The 12513-nt window shown below is 32.0% G+C and overlaps 1 non-coding gene across 1 annotated transcript; it reads right to left on the reverse strand.

Annotated features, from left to right (window-relative positions):
* Positions 1–1965: 1965 nt before the first annotated feature.
* On the reverse strand, positions 1966–2071 carry LOC121215140 (small nucleolar RNA R71). Its single transcript, XR_005910869.1, has one exon. It is a non-coding gene; the product is annotated as a small nucleolar RNA R71 (small nucleolar RNA).
* Between the last annotated feature and the right edge of the window lie 10442 nt (positions 2072–12513).

The raw sequence follows: 12513 nt of genomic DNA on the forward strand, positions 1-12513 counted from the left end.
GATTGAATGCATTAGAATTAGTTGATCAATCCTAGTTAGATGACGATTAATGGACACAATAATTGAAAGATGCATGCTTAATTTAGATCCTATCCCAGTTAAATTAAAGGTTCGTAATAACTCGAGAGAGCTCTATTACCTTGCATAACTTTTAGATTTATGTGATTATATTATTTCAAACCTAACACGTCCCTGTTACTTCACGTAACTCTAAGAAACCCTTAGTCAAATATGATCATGGTAGTATGCATATTTTTCTAAGCATAAGATTTCGAAAGGACTTATAGTTTTAAGTTAATGAAAGATCGAGCTGGCATGGAATACTTTCCAGACATTGTTAAGCATGATGAAAAATGAATTAAGTTGAATATTGTAATTATTCTAGCTCATTCTTGTTATTATTGATGAATATTGTGAATTTGTTGCTAAACCATCTCTTTTCATTCTTTGCATTTAGATTAATTCATTTTCATTTAATTAATTTCCTTTAACACTTACCTAGAGGTGTTCATGGGCCGGGTCGGGTTCAGGCCATGCCCAACAAAAAATTTAGGCCCGTTTGTTAGGCCCGACTCAAAAAATGGACCTAAAATTTATCCTCAAGCCTGGCCCGGATAAAAATGCTAAAACCTAGGCCTGGCCTGGCCCACCTGTGCTACTTTTTTATATTATTTTTATATAATTTTTAAATATATATAATATATCAAAAATGTTAAAAACATTAAAATAAATATTTCCCAACAAATTGAAAATAAATTTTAAAAATATGTATACTTAAATGACACTAAAATAAATGCAACTTAACAAGAAAATGCTCTAAAATAATAACAAAATAAATAATACAAAAGTGTTATATAATATCAAAACAATAACAACAAAAAAAAGTAGTAACATAATAGTGAAATGGTAGCAAAATGGGGAGAAAACAATTAGAAAATACCATTAAAACAACAAAAAAATAGTAGATTTTTTTGTCCTCTTATGAATTCGGGTTGGGCCCGAGCCAAAAAAGCCTTACCCAAGGCTCGACTAGTTTTTTCAACGGGCCTTATTTTTTGCCCAAGCCTATTTTTCAAGCCTATATTTTTATCCAAACCCTCCCACTTTTCGACTGGGCCTTCGGTTTACACCTACTAATAAAACTTGCAACCTTTAATTTTACAATTATTTCATTAACATATCTAGTCCATGTGGAGATGATAACTCTTATACTTATTACTTGATAATGACTGTATATATTGCTTAAACCTAAATGTTACAAGTTTTTGACGCCATTGTTGAGGACTGTTAATTTAATCATTATTTTTTAAATTGTTTCTTGCAATTTGGTTTATTTATTTTTATTTTTATTTAATTATTTTTATTCATTATTCTTTTTTATTTCTTTTTAGGAGTTTGTGAGCATAGATCACATCATCGATCTACTTCCTATAGACCCTAAAATCAAGCGAACATTTTGACAAAGAAGATGAGAAAGATTTACCCAAAGACAAGCCGTAGAGATGGACCTTGAAAATCAAAATGATGTTCAAGGGAATGGAGCTGCTAATATTCATAATCCAATCCTTCTTGTTGATGATAGGGATCGGGCTATAAGGCAGTACGTTGTGCCCCTTTTTAGTGAACTTAATCAAGGAATTAAGAGATCAAAGAAATTAAGAGATCAAAGATCGAGGCACTGCAATTTGAATTGAAGCCTGCAATGTTCTAGATGCTTCAAACAATGGGCCAATTTAGTGGAATACCCACAGAAGATCCACACATTCACCTTTGACTATTCATGGAGGTGAATGATTCCTTCAAGATAGTCAATGTAACTGAAGACGCATTGAGGTTGAAGTTGTTTCCATACTCATTTCGAGAGCACGAGCATGGCTTAATTCGTTGCCTCCAAATTCAATTTCAATCTGGTAAGAATTAGCTTAACGCTTTTTGGTAAAGCATTTCCCACCTAGCAAAAATGCTAAGTTGTGGAATGAGATCACCACTTTTCAACAAATGGATGATGAATCCCTATGCGAGGCGTAGGAAAGATTTAAAGATATACTTCGTAAATGCCTCACCACGGGATTCCACAATGCATCCAATTGGGGACATTTTATAATGGTCTCAATGCATACACAAGGTTGGTGGTAGATGCTTCTGTGAATGGTGCTCTCTTATCTAAGTCTTATAATGAGGTTTACGAGAACATCGATAGAATAGCTAGTAACAGTTACCAGTGGCCGACAAATCGAGCAGCTTCAGGAAGATGAGTAGCCGAAGTACATGAAGTAGATGCCCTCACTTCACTCTCAACTTAGGTATTTTCTATCTCTTTAATTTTGAAACAGATTACTACTAACGATTTTAATCATGCAGTTCAGCCATCGAGTCACTTTGATGTTATTTCCTACGTATATTGTGGGGATGATCATTCATTCGAGAATTTTCAATCAAATCCTGAGTCTGTTTATTATATAGGGAATCAATACCAAAATAGAAGTAGACAAGGACCACAGTCCAACTTCTATAATGCGTCATGGCGTAACCATCCAAACTTTTCTTGGAGTAAACAATAAGCTAGGTCGAACAACAACTACATGCAACATAGAGCAAATCAACCTCTTGGGTTCAATCAACAAGTTCAGAATCCACCACAAGTTGAATCATCTAATAGTTTAGAGAATTTGTTGAAGGTGTACATGGTAATGAATGATGCCTTAATCCAAAGTCAAGCAACAACACTAAAAAATTTGGAAACCTAAATGGGTCAGTTAACTACAGAACTTCGTAATAGACCGCAATGAGCCTTGCCGAGTGAAACGGAAAATTTTAGAGTGGGTAAGGAACACTGTAAAGCAATTGCCTTACGAAGCGGGAGGACTTTGGAACCCAAGGATGTTAAGGTTGAACAAGAGCTTGCCAAGGAAAAGAAAAATCAACAAACAATTAAAATTCCTACACTAGAAAAACCAGATGCTGCAGATTCTGAAGAGGTAAAATCTAAACTTGTAAATTCTAATAATCTAACATCTATGTCAGATGTAGAGACATTACCTCGGAAGAGCTATCCAATCCAAGCTAAAGTTCCACCACTTCTATATCCTCAAAGACTTCAACAACATAAGCAACAAAAGAATACTAAATTTAGGAGAATTTTGGATGTTTTGGAATAGCTACGTATCAACATTCCGTTGGTGGAAGCTATAGAGCAAATGTTGAACTATGCGAAAGCTATGAAGGAATTTCTATCTAAAAAAGGAAGGATTGGGGAATTCGAAACTGTAGCCCTGACAACAGAATGTAACCTATTTTTTTAGAACAGGTTGCCTACTAAGTTAAAGGATCCAAGAAGTTTCACCATACCTTGCAATATTGGAGAATCCTATTATGGTAAGGCTTTGCGCAATTTGGGATCAAAAGCCAACTCCAAAGGATTCAGTTCAAAAGTAAAATTTGAATCATTAGAGCTATCATCATATGAGTACAAGCAGCCCAAACCATCAAGAGAAGAGCCACTTGAGTTAAACTTAACAGTGTTGAAAAGGTACGATAAGGGTACTGAGTGGACTATTGAAAATATTCGAGGTAATAATCCTTCTTTTTGTACCCATATGTTATTAGATATTGAAAAGGGATCTATCAAGGGATAGAAGAGTTTGACCTAATCTCGAGTATTTGATCCTGGGAAACTCATTTCTCAATGGAAAAAAGCAAGGATCATTCATCCCACCTATGACATTCCGTGGGTGGGACCTGTATCAAAAAAAGAAGGTATAACGGATAATGAGTTGATTCCATTAAGGACAATCATGGGTAGATAAAATTGTGTGAATAACAGAAGTTGAGCAAAGCAACACAAAAGACCATCTTTCGCTGCTATTCTTTGATCAAATGTTAAATATAATTGTTGGGCAAGATTATCTCTTCTTTCTAGATGGATACGATAGGTATGATAAATGTAGTTCTATTCACTTTCTCTATCGTAATTTTATTTTCAGATTTTTTTCTCTCATTTGAATAAATGGCATGCTTAGAAATTATTTTTCTTGAATTAGTACATTAAATTAATTCTGTCTAAGGAGATTGGAACTTAAGTGGGACCATTTGTGACCCCTCTAACCTTTTTTGGGAATTTAATTTGATGTAATTTTTTGAGAAGAAATTTTTAAAGTAGCCCAAAAGGACTTTTTATTTTTATTTTTATTTGTAATTTTTAATTTTATTTGTAATCAGAAGGTTAAATTGGCTCAAGTACTAATCAGTTTATTTTCTATTTTTGTTTAATTTTTTTAGTACAGGAAATAACTACAGTTTGCGTTAGAGGCCCAAAACAATGAAGAGGAGAAAAGACCACCTAATTATTGTCTATAATACCCCCCAAAACCCTAAATTTTGCTCCACTTTAACTTCCCTCCATACCTTGCTACCCAAGTAACTACTTTTAGCTAAATTTTACCTAAATTTTGCCCTAATCCATCACTATATAAAACCTTTAACACCTTCATAATCTTCACAACACCTAAAAAACTAGCTTTCACCCTAAACCTACATATTTCTTCTCCTAGTCGTCAACCTCAAGTCCTAAAAGATTCTCCCCAATTTTACTTTCTTGTCGCATACCCCTACTAGCGTCGCCGCAAGCACTTCGTCGTAGCACCCTTTCCACTGCAATAAATGCTGTGACATATCCCATTGCCATCATAATCTCCTTACCGCCACAACCTTCACCATAAAAAGTCGGAAGTCTTATTTTCTTTCAGGAAAAATCGCCATGTCTCGTAAAAGAACTACATCTTCAAAGACTTCTGTCAAAAATCCAATTGTGGTTAAGATGAGGAAGCGAGGGAAAAATTTGATTCTATCTTTAAAAATCAACCCATGATGTTAGAAAAAGGTTTCAATTTGGAAAGCAATGACAAGATGATTGTGCCTTTGACAATTCAAAAAACAATTGAAGCCTTAAATTGGAATTAATTTTGTGATGCACAATCAATGCCTAAAAAGGAATTACTGTGAGAGTTCTGCGCCAATTTGACCATGCTAGATGCTAATGATGTTTTTGTCCATAAAAAGAATGTACCCCTTATTTCTAAATCCATTAATGATTTATTTAATCTATCTGATGTTGAAGAAGATGAGTACTCTGCCATGATGACAAATATCAGTTGGGATTTTTTTCAACAAGTACTTAATGTTGTTACAAATCCGGGATCTCAATGGATTATAAGAAAGTACGGCAGTCATTCTTACCGAAGGGAGTATCTAAGACCAGTGGCTAAGGTATGGTTCTACTTTGTTCAATATATCTTCATATCTATCTTACATAGCTCCACAATCTTGATGGAACTAATGCTTTTGTTTTATGCAATTATGACAGAAATTTCTATCAATGTTAGTAAAATTATTCTCAAAGAAATTCAAGATTGTGCTAGGAAAAAGGCAGGAAGTGCCTACTTTCCATCATTGATTACTTCACTTTTCTTGAAGACCCAAGTTAAATCAAAAGCAAACCTGAAGAATCATTATGTTCAAGGTTGCATAACAAGACATGATCTCGGGAGGTTAGTGGAGAATGTTGAACTATTGAACCAAATCAAGACAAATGAACCGAACGAACTAGAATCTGATGATTCGTCAACCAAATTTGAATCAAAAGTTGATTCGGTAAATGAAATTGAAGAAGTAGAATCTGAAGAGGAACCAAACAACCCTGAACCGAGGATGGAACCATATGTTGTTGAACCAGTAGAGCCAAGTGTTAATCCTAAGTTGACCATTCCAGTGCCCACTTCTTCGAACACTATGAAGAAATCAGAATTTTCAATTATGATGGATATGTGGAAATTCATGGATAACCAACAATAGGCTTATTGGAGATATGCAAAAATTAGAGATGATTCCATACGAAATACTTTTAAGAATATCTCTAACTATTTTGTTCCTGAGTTTCCAAATCATATCTTTGAGACATGGCAAGAAGAGCTTGTGGGATCAAGTGAGACCAAGAAGGCAATGAAAAAAGGCATAGAAGATAACACGAATTAAAAAGGGGGAATTTATTTTTCTTAGTATTTATTTTTAGGCATTTATATTATTTTCCTTAGTTAATATTTTGTTTTCGCACAATAAGTACGAAATTGGAAACATGAATAAATTAAGCTCAATGCCTCTTCCCTAATATAAAGAAAAGTAGTATGGTAATGTGAATGAACATGTCTAGGATTAGATTGTTCAGAAAGACTTGGTACTTAAGCAATCTTCATGACTCACCTCTCTTTTCTTGCTATCCTATTTGGTGTTCAGTTCTCATTCATTACTTTGTTTACAAAATGAGGACATTGCTTCTTTTTAAGGAGGGGGTAGGGCAATATTTACATAAATTTATTTTTTCTTAAGTATGTTTCAATGTTTACATATAAGTATGCTGAAATAAAATGATGTTCAGAGAAATTTTTTGTTCATAAGTTAGCTCAAATGCAAGTATGATTTCTGATTTTGTCTAAGTTTTTTTATATTATCTTAAGTTATGTAATGCTTGTATGTTCTTTAGTCCTATGTAGTATTTACCATGAAAATTTAATTTCCTTAGAAATAAACTTGCATGAAGGTTTAAGTCTTTAGAATTGACTTAGTAACTTTCTTGAGGTGAAATCCTAAGAGGCATAAGAATCTGAACATGATATAGACACATTTTCTTTGGATCGTTTGAGCCTTTCAAGCCTATCTTATCAATTTAACCCTTGAAACTTTAATTCGAGCTAAATGGTCTGCTTTATTCTGAATTAACTGCATCATAAGTCATATTACCATCTTTTCAAGTTTTATCTTATTTTTTGCACCAATCTTAACTATACTTGTCTTGGTGATCAAAATTTGAGAAGAAATTCAGAAAGATGTACATGTTCTCCATTTGATTCAAAAAAAAACAAAGAAAATTTTGCTTAAATTTTGGAAAAATTATTGAGAATAAGTTTAAAATAAATTTGGGAGTGTTCAAAAGACCCATTTATAGGAAGGTTGTACTGAAAAAAGATCCAAGACAAAGTTAGGGTTAAGATTCTTGAACCTAGAAATCCACTTCTCTTTATCTCTACCTTGAGCCTAGCCCCATTGTAACCTTATAAAAGACCTATTGATTTTGATAATTATGCTAACTACATTAGTGGAAAGAAATTGCTAAGTTCAACATATGAGGACCACTAATTAAACCTTTTGATTATTTTGTCTAATTTGATAGGGGAACTTTGATTGAATGGTGAATGTTATATATGACCTTGAAAAGCATGCACTCTATAACTTATGTTAGCATGTTCTCGCACTTAGTATAAAATTTTGAAATAATGTTTGCATTCGAGCGATTTATCAACAAAAAGAGTTTGAGCATAACTTTGTTGATGTATGATTATGTGCAAAAGTTTATTTTACTTAAACATATTTCAAGATTACCTTATCAAAATTGGCTTTACATGAAACATTACTCGGACAACCAATGGATTAAGTTTTGGGTGTGATCTAAAATATATAGACTTTTTTCACATCTTTGTACTTAATATTTGACCAAATTTCAAGTATATTTTTAGCAAATTATATGAATTTAATTCATATTAATACATTGAGAATAATTTTAGCAAGTTTGTAATTTTATTTTTTTTAAAGTTAATTATGCATAAAATTAATTTATATTGTTACATGTTTAATAAAGTGATTAATTTATTGTAGTGGAACCATGGAATTAACTAACATGGGAACAAGTTAAATGTCACACATGAACAAGTCATAGGGACGGCTAGAGTATGATTGGATTCAGAAATTTTACCTTGACCCAGTTGAGTTGGTTGCTGAAAAGAAATCTAATTTTGTCTTAAATTGGGTCACAAAATTGTCCATCAAAGGGAAGAGAAGCCCAAATCAAGGAAAGGCATATGAGCAGCCAAAAATCAGCTTTTGGAAGATTTATTTGGAGGTCCTTGCACTTGGGAAAGAATCAGAAATCAGCTCTTAAATATTGTCCAAGAAACCGTCCAACCCCTAGCACAAATCAAGTTAGAATCATGCAAGAAAATCAAGGAAAAAATTAGTCACTTTCCATATTTCATGGAAGGCCAAGAGAGGGAGCATTTCAAGGGATCTCTTAAGCTATTTTTAGCAAACTCTCATGTCACCCTTCTACTATAAATACTACCTCTCATTCCCATATCCTTCATCCATCAATTATTCATTCATTCTTCATTCTTCACTTGTTCATTTCCTCTCCTTTTTTTCACGCATAAAGCCATTAATTTTCCCCATTCCCTTAAGCTAGCAATTCTTTGAAAACATTATCTCTTTGGTAGCCACCTTGAAGAGCATTTTGTGAAGGAGCAAACACAAGGATCGACGGAAGTTGTCTTTATTTTGTTCTTAGTTATTCAACATGTTCACAAATTTTTTTTCATGTTTTTTCATTAGTAATGATAGCTTAATTTTGTTTCAACTAGAATGATTACATTAATTTGACAAAGTTCATTTGATTCATGTTTACGATGTCTATACCTTTCATGCTTTCAATTAAACTCATGTATGTATTTCATTCATTAAAATGTGATTGAATACATTAGAATTAGTTAATCAATCTTAGCTAGATGACGAATAATGGATACAATAATTGAAAGATGCATACTTAATTTAGATCCTATCCCGATTAAATTAAAGGTTCGTAATGACTTGAGAAAGCTATATTACCTTGCATAACTTTTAGATTTGTGTGATTAAATTGTTTTAAACCTAATTCATCCCTATTACTTCACATAACTCTAAGAAACCTTTAGTTAAATATGATCATGGTAGTATGCATGTTTTTCTAAGCATAAGATTCCGAAAGGACTTATAACTGGTTTCAAGTTAATGAAAGATCGAGTTGCCATGGAATACTTTCCAGACATTGTTTAGCATGATGAAAAATCAATTAAGTTTAATATTGTAATTATTCTAGCTCATTCATGTTATTATTGATGAAGCTTGTGAATTTACTACTAAACCATCTCATTTCATTCATCGCATTTAGACTAATTCATTTGTATTTAATTAATTTACTTTAACACCTACCAATAAAATATTATTGTGTTTTCTTACCAGCTTGTAATTTTTAATTTTGCAATTATTTGATTAACATATATAGTCCCTATACAGGAGATAACTCTTATAATTAATTATTACTTGATAATGACTGTGCATACTTGCATAAAGCTATGCGTTACACCAAGCCAAAACCAAATCAACCATAAGCATGCTTTCAAAACACATATAATTAAGCCTAAAACATACCAAAACAACCAAATCTAAGTGCCTAACCAATATGCCCTCGTTGGCACCACATATAAACAATATTTATCAACCAAAAAATTTCATCCATTCAAACCATCTAACTAACAAAAAACATGCCAAACTTGCTCCCAAATGGTCATCCACAAATACCATTCAACATATATCTTAACTCTACATGAACAAAATGACAAACAAAACATATATATGTATTAACATTGCACAAAAGTATAATTACAACCAAAGTACTAAAACATGCCTAAACATTTGCAAAATGAGCATCCTATATGCGTGTCACATATAACCATATTCAAGACTTTAAATATCTATTGATATCAAATGATGATAGGTGTAAGCTCCGATGATCCGATCAATACAATCCAAAAATTTGAAATTTACAAAGAAATAATAACAAAAGTATGTGTAATACTTAGTAAGCTTCCACAATTCAATTCATTAACTTACCATACTCATTAAATAGCTATTTGCACATAGTCAATCTAACATCAACCTTATTACGACATAATTCAATAATTCCAAGTCAGTAACATTTAAACAAACGGATATATTGCATTCACATTTTGTTTATTTCATTGAAAAAGTTTCATATCAAATAACCATTATTCTTCTGATAGATCTTTGTAAAAGAATTCAACATATAAGTTCAGAAACAGATGATCCTCGTATGAGCTAATCAGATACAGAGTAAATGTGTCAGGTTACCTGTCTGGGCTAAACCAATATCAACACAGAAAAATAGCCTGACCAAGGTTAGGTATGCATGTAAGGTTACCAGTCCAGGCTAAACCTTTAGAAAGACAACGGAATATCATTCCAAGCTAAATCTGAGGTACATCTATATTTGAGTCCGCAATACATGTTGGAGCTCGATCCATAACAGAAATTTAGTCAGAAATATCATGTATGAAACTTTTACTCGATCCATCGAAATCATATCAGAAATTCAGTATATTTTACATACACCAATTTCATTTTAGTAGTTTTAAATATATATATCATTAACAACATTTAGTAATAAATTATAACTAAAGAAAACCGTATGAATTTACTTATCGGATGATTCAGCTATCAAGGCTTACTCAACAATTTTCCATTTTTCTCATACGTCCTTTACTCGATGAGTTTCTTAACCTAGAGCACAGTTTAGTTTACTTAAATCAATTCAAACCAAATAATAATTAATTTATGCATTTAAGTCATTTTAGTCACATTTACAAATTTACCCTTAAACTTTACCTTTTATGCAATTTAGTCCCTAAATTCAAAACTATCAAATTGAACATTTTAATCTTAAACCAAACTAGCCAAATTTCTTTTAGTCCTTACACGGCCCATATAATTCATAATTTCAGAATAATTCCATGAATTTTTATTAGCTTAACAAATAAATCCTAAATCAACAAAATCATTAAAAAAATTTTTACAAATTAATATTATTTAACTATCAAGCATACAAATCTATCATAAAACTTCAAAAATCTCACAAATTCAACAATGGCACATTTCAAATTGTTTAACAGTTTTATGAATTAACACCCGAGTTAGCTGGACCTAACTGCAACGATCACAAAAACATAAAATTACACAAACGGATGCAAAATACATACCATGCAACGAAGATAACCTAGTCGAATGCCAAGCTCCTTAAATGGTGTTTTTCTTCTTAGAATTTTGGCAATAACAAAAGGAAGATGACAACTTCTTTTTTATTTAATTTGTTTTAATTTTATTTAATCTAATTACCCTTTTAACCTTTTAATTTAACCAAAATTTTCTAATTTACCAAGCAGAAACCGTCCACTAACTTATCTAAGGTTTAATTACATTTTAGAACCCTTAAATCATGAATTTATATTCATTTAAAAATATTAAATTATAGTAATTAACTTTTGCATCTTTTACAACTTGGTCCTTTTTACTAATTAACTATCTAAACGTTAAAATTTCTTAACCAAATTTGGTTAAGAAATTTTAACACGTCATTATAGAAACTATATAAATATTAACTAAATAGTAAAACACTAACTTACTAGTCAGAATTGTGGTCTCGAGACCACTATCTCCAACACCACTAAAAACGGAATGTTACACTTAGCTCATTTTTAGATAAGGTTATAACATGCATAATACATTTGCAAGGGTCAATTAAGGGACTCACCTCATAACCTAGAAGGCTGTCAAACTTCAGATCTAATCCTTCCTAGTGATAATAACAGCTTGAGTTACAAATCTTTCATACAACCGGACACTATGGCTTCCTCTCCTTGTTAAACAGAGACACTTTGTTAGAACTCATTTTTGTAACCTTTTACCTCTACTTTAACTCAGGCATATCAATAAGACTTATTTTTTCAAGTGTACTCATAGATTCTACGTTTCCTTAGCAGACAGAGTAATGAAACGTACCTTGATGGGAGGGAGCTTACTAGTAGAAAACCAGAGTTCGAGACTTGTCTTTTTGGGTGGAAACTTTCATCTGCTCTGCCCCTCCATCCTTAAGAAGGGAGAAAACCCTCATTAACTTAACATGAGTGTCCTTTTAACCTAACTCAAGTATCCATGGGTAGGGGTGTTCATTCAATTAACTGACCGGTTAACCGACCCGAAATAACATTAATCGAATTAACCAAAAATTATATTTTTTTTTATTTTTGGTTAAAAATTAACCAAATTAACCGAATTAACTGAATTACCCGAATTAACCGAATTACCCGAATTAACCGAATTATCCGAATTAACTGAATTAACCAAATTGAATCACTACAAATTAAATTATTTTTAGACTTTTAGACTTTAGTTTTAGTCTTAGTTTTAGAATTTTATTTTTATTTATTAAATTATTTGTAATTTTTATGATTGGGTTGGGTTGAATACTTGGGTTTAGATTGGGTTTAAGTGAATAGTGGGCCTATTTATATATTATAATTTTATTTATTAATTTTTTCAGTTAAATCGAAAAAATTCTATGAACCGATCGGTTTCGAACCGAATTAACCATTAATCGAAAAATCAAAAAATAACTAACTGATCCCCGATCAAAAAAATTCGATTAATCGAATGATTAACCGAATTCGGTCAGTTAACCAAATTTTTTCGGTTTTACCCGAATTTTGCACACCCCTATTCATGGGGACTTGGTGAACATCACGTCAAGACTGAATGGCTTATCAAAATCTGCCACGTCTAAGAACTTACATGATACTCATT

This window comes from Gossypium hirsutum, chromosome D02, assembly GCF_007990345.1.
Source record: "Gossypium hirsutum isolate 1008001.06 chromosome D02, Gossypium_hirsutum_v2.1, whole genome shotgun sequence".
In the NCBI taxonomy this organism is placed as follows: domain Eukaryota; kingdom Viridiplantae; phylum Streptophyta; class Magnoliopsida; order Malvales; family Malvaceae; genus Gossypium; species Gossypium hirsutum.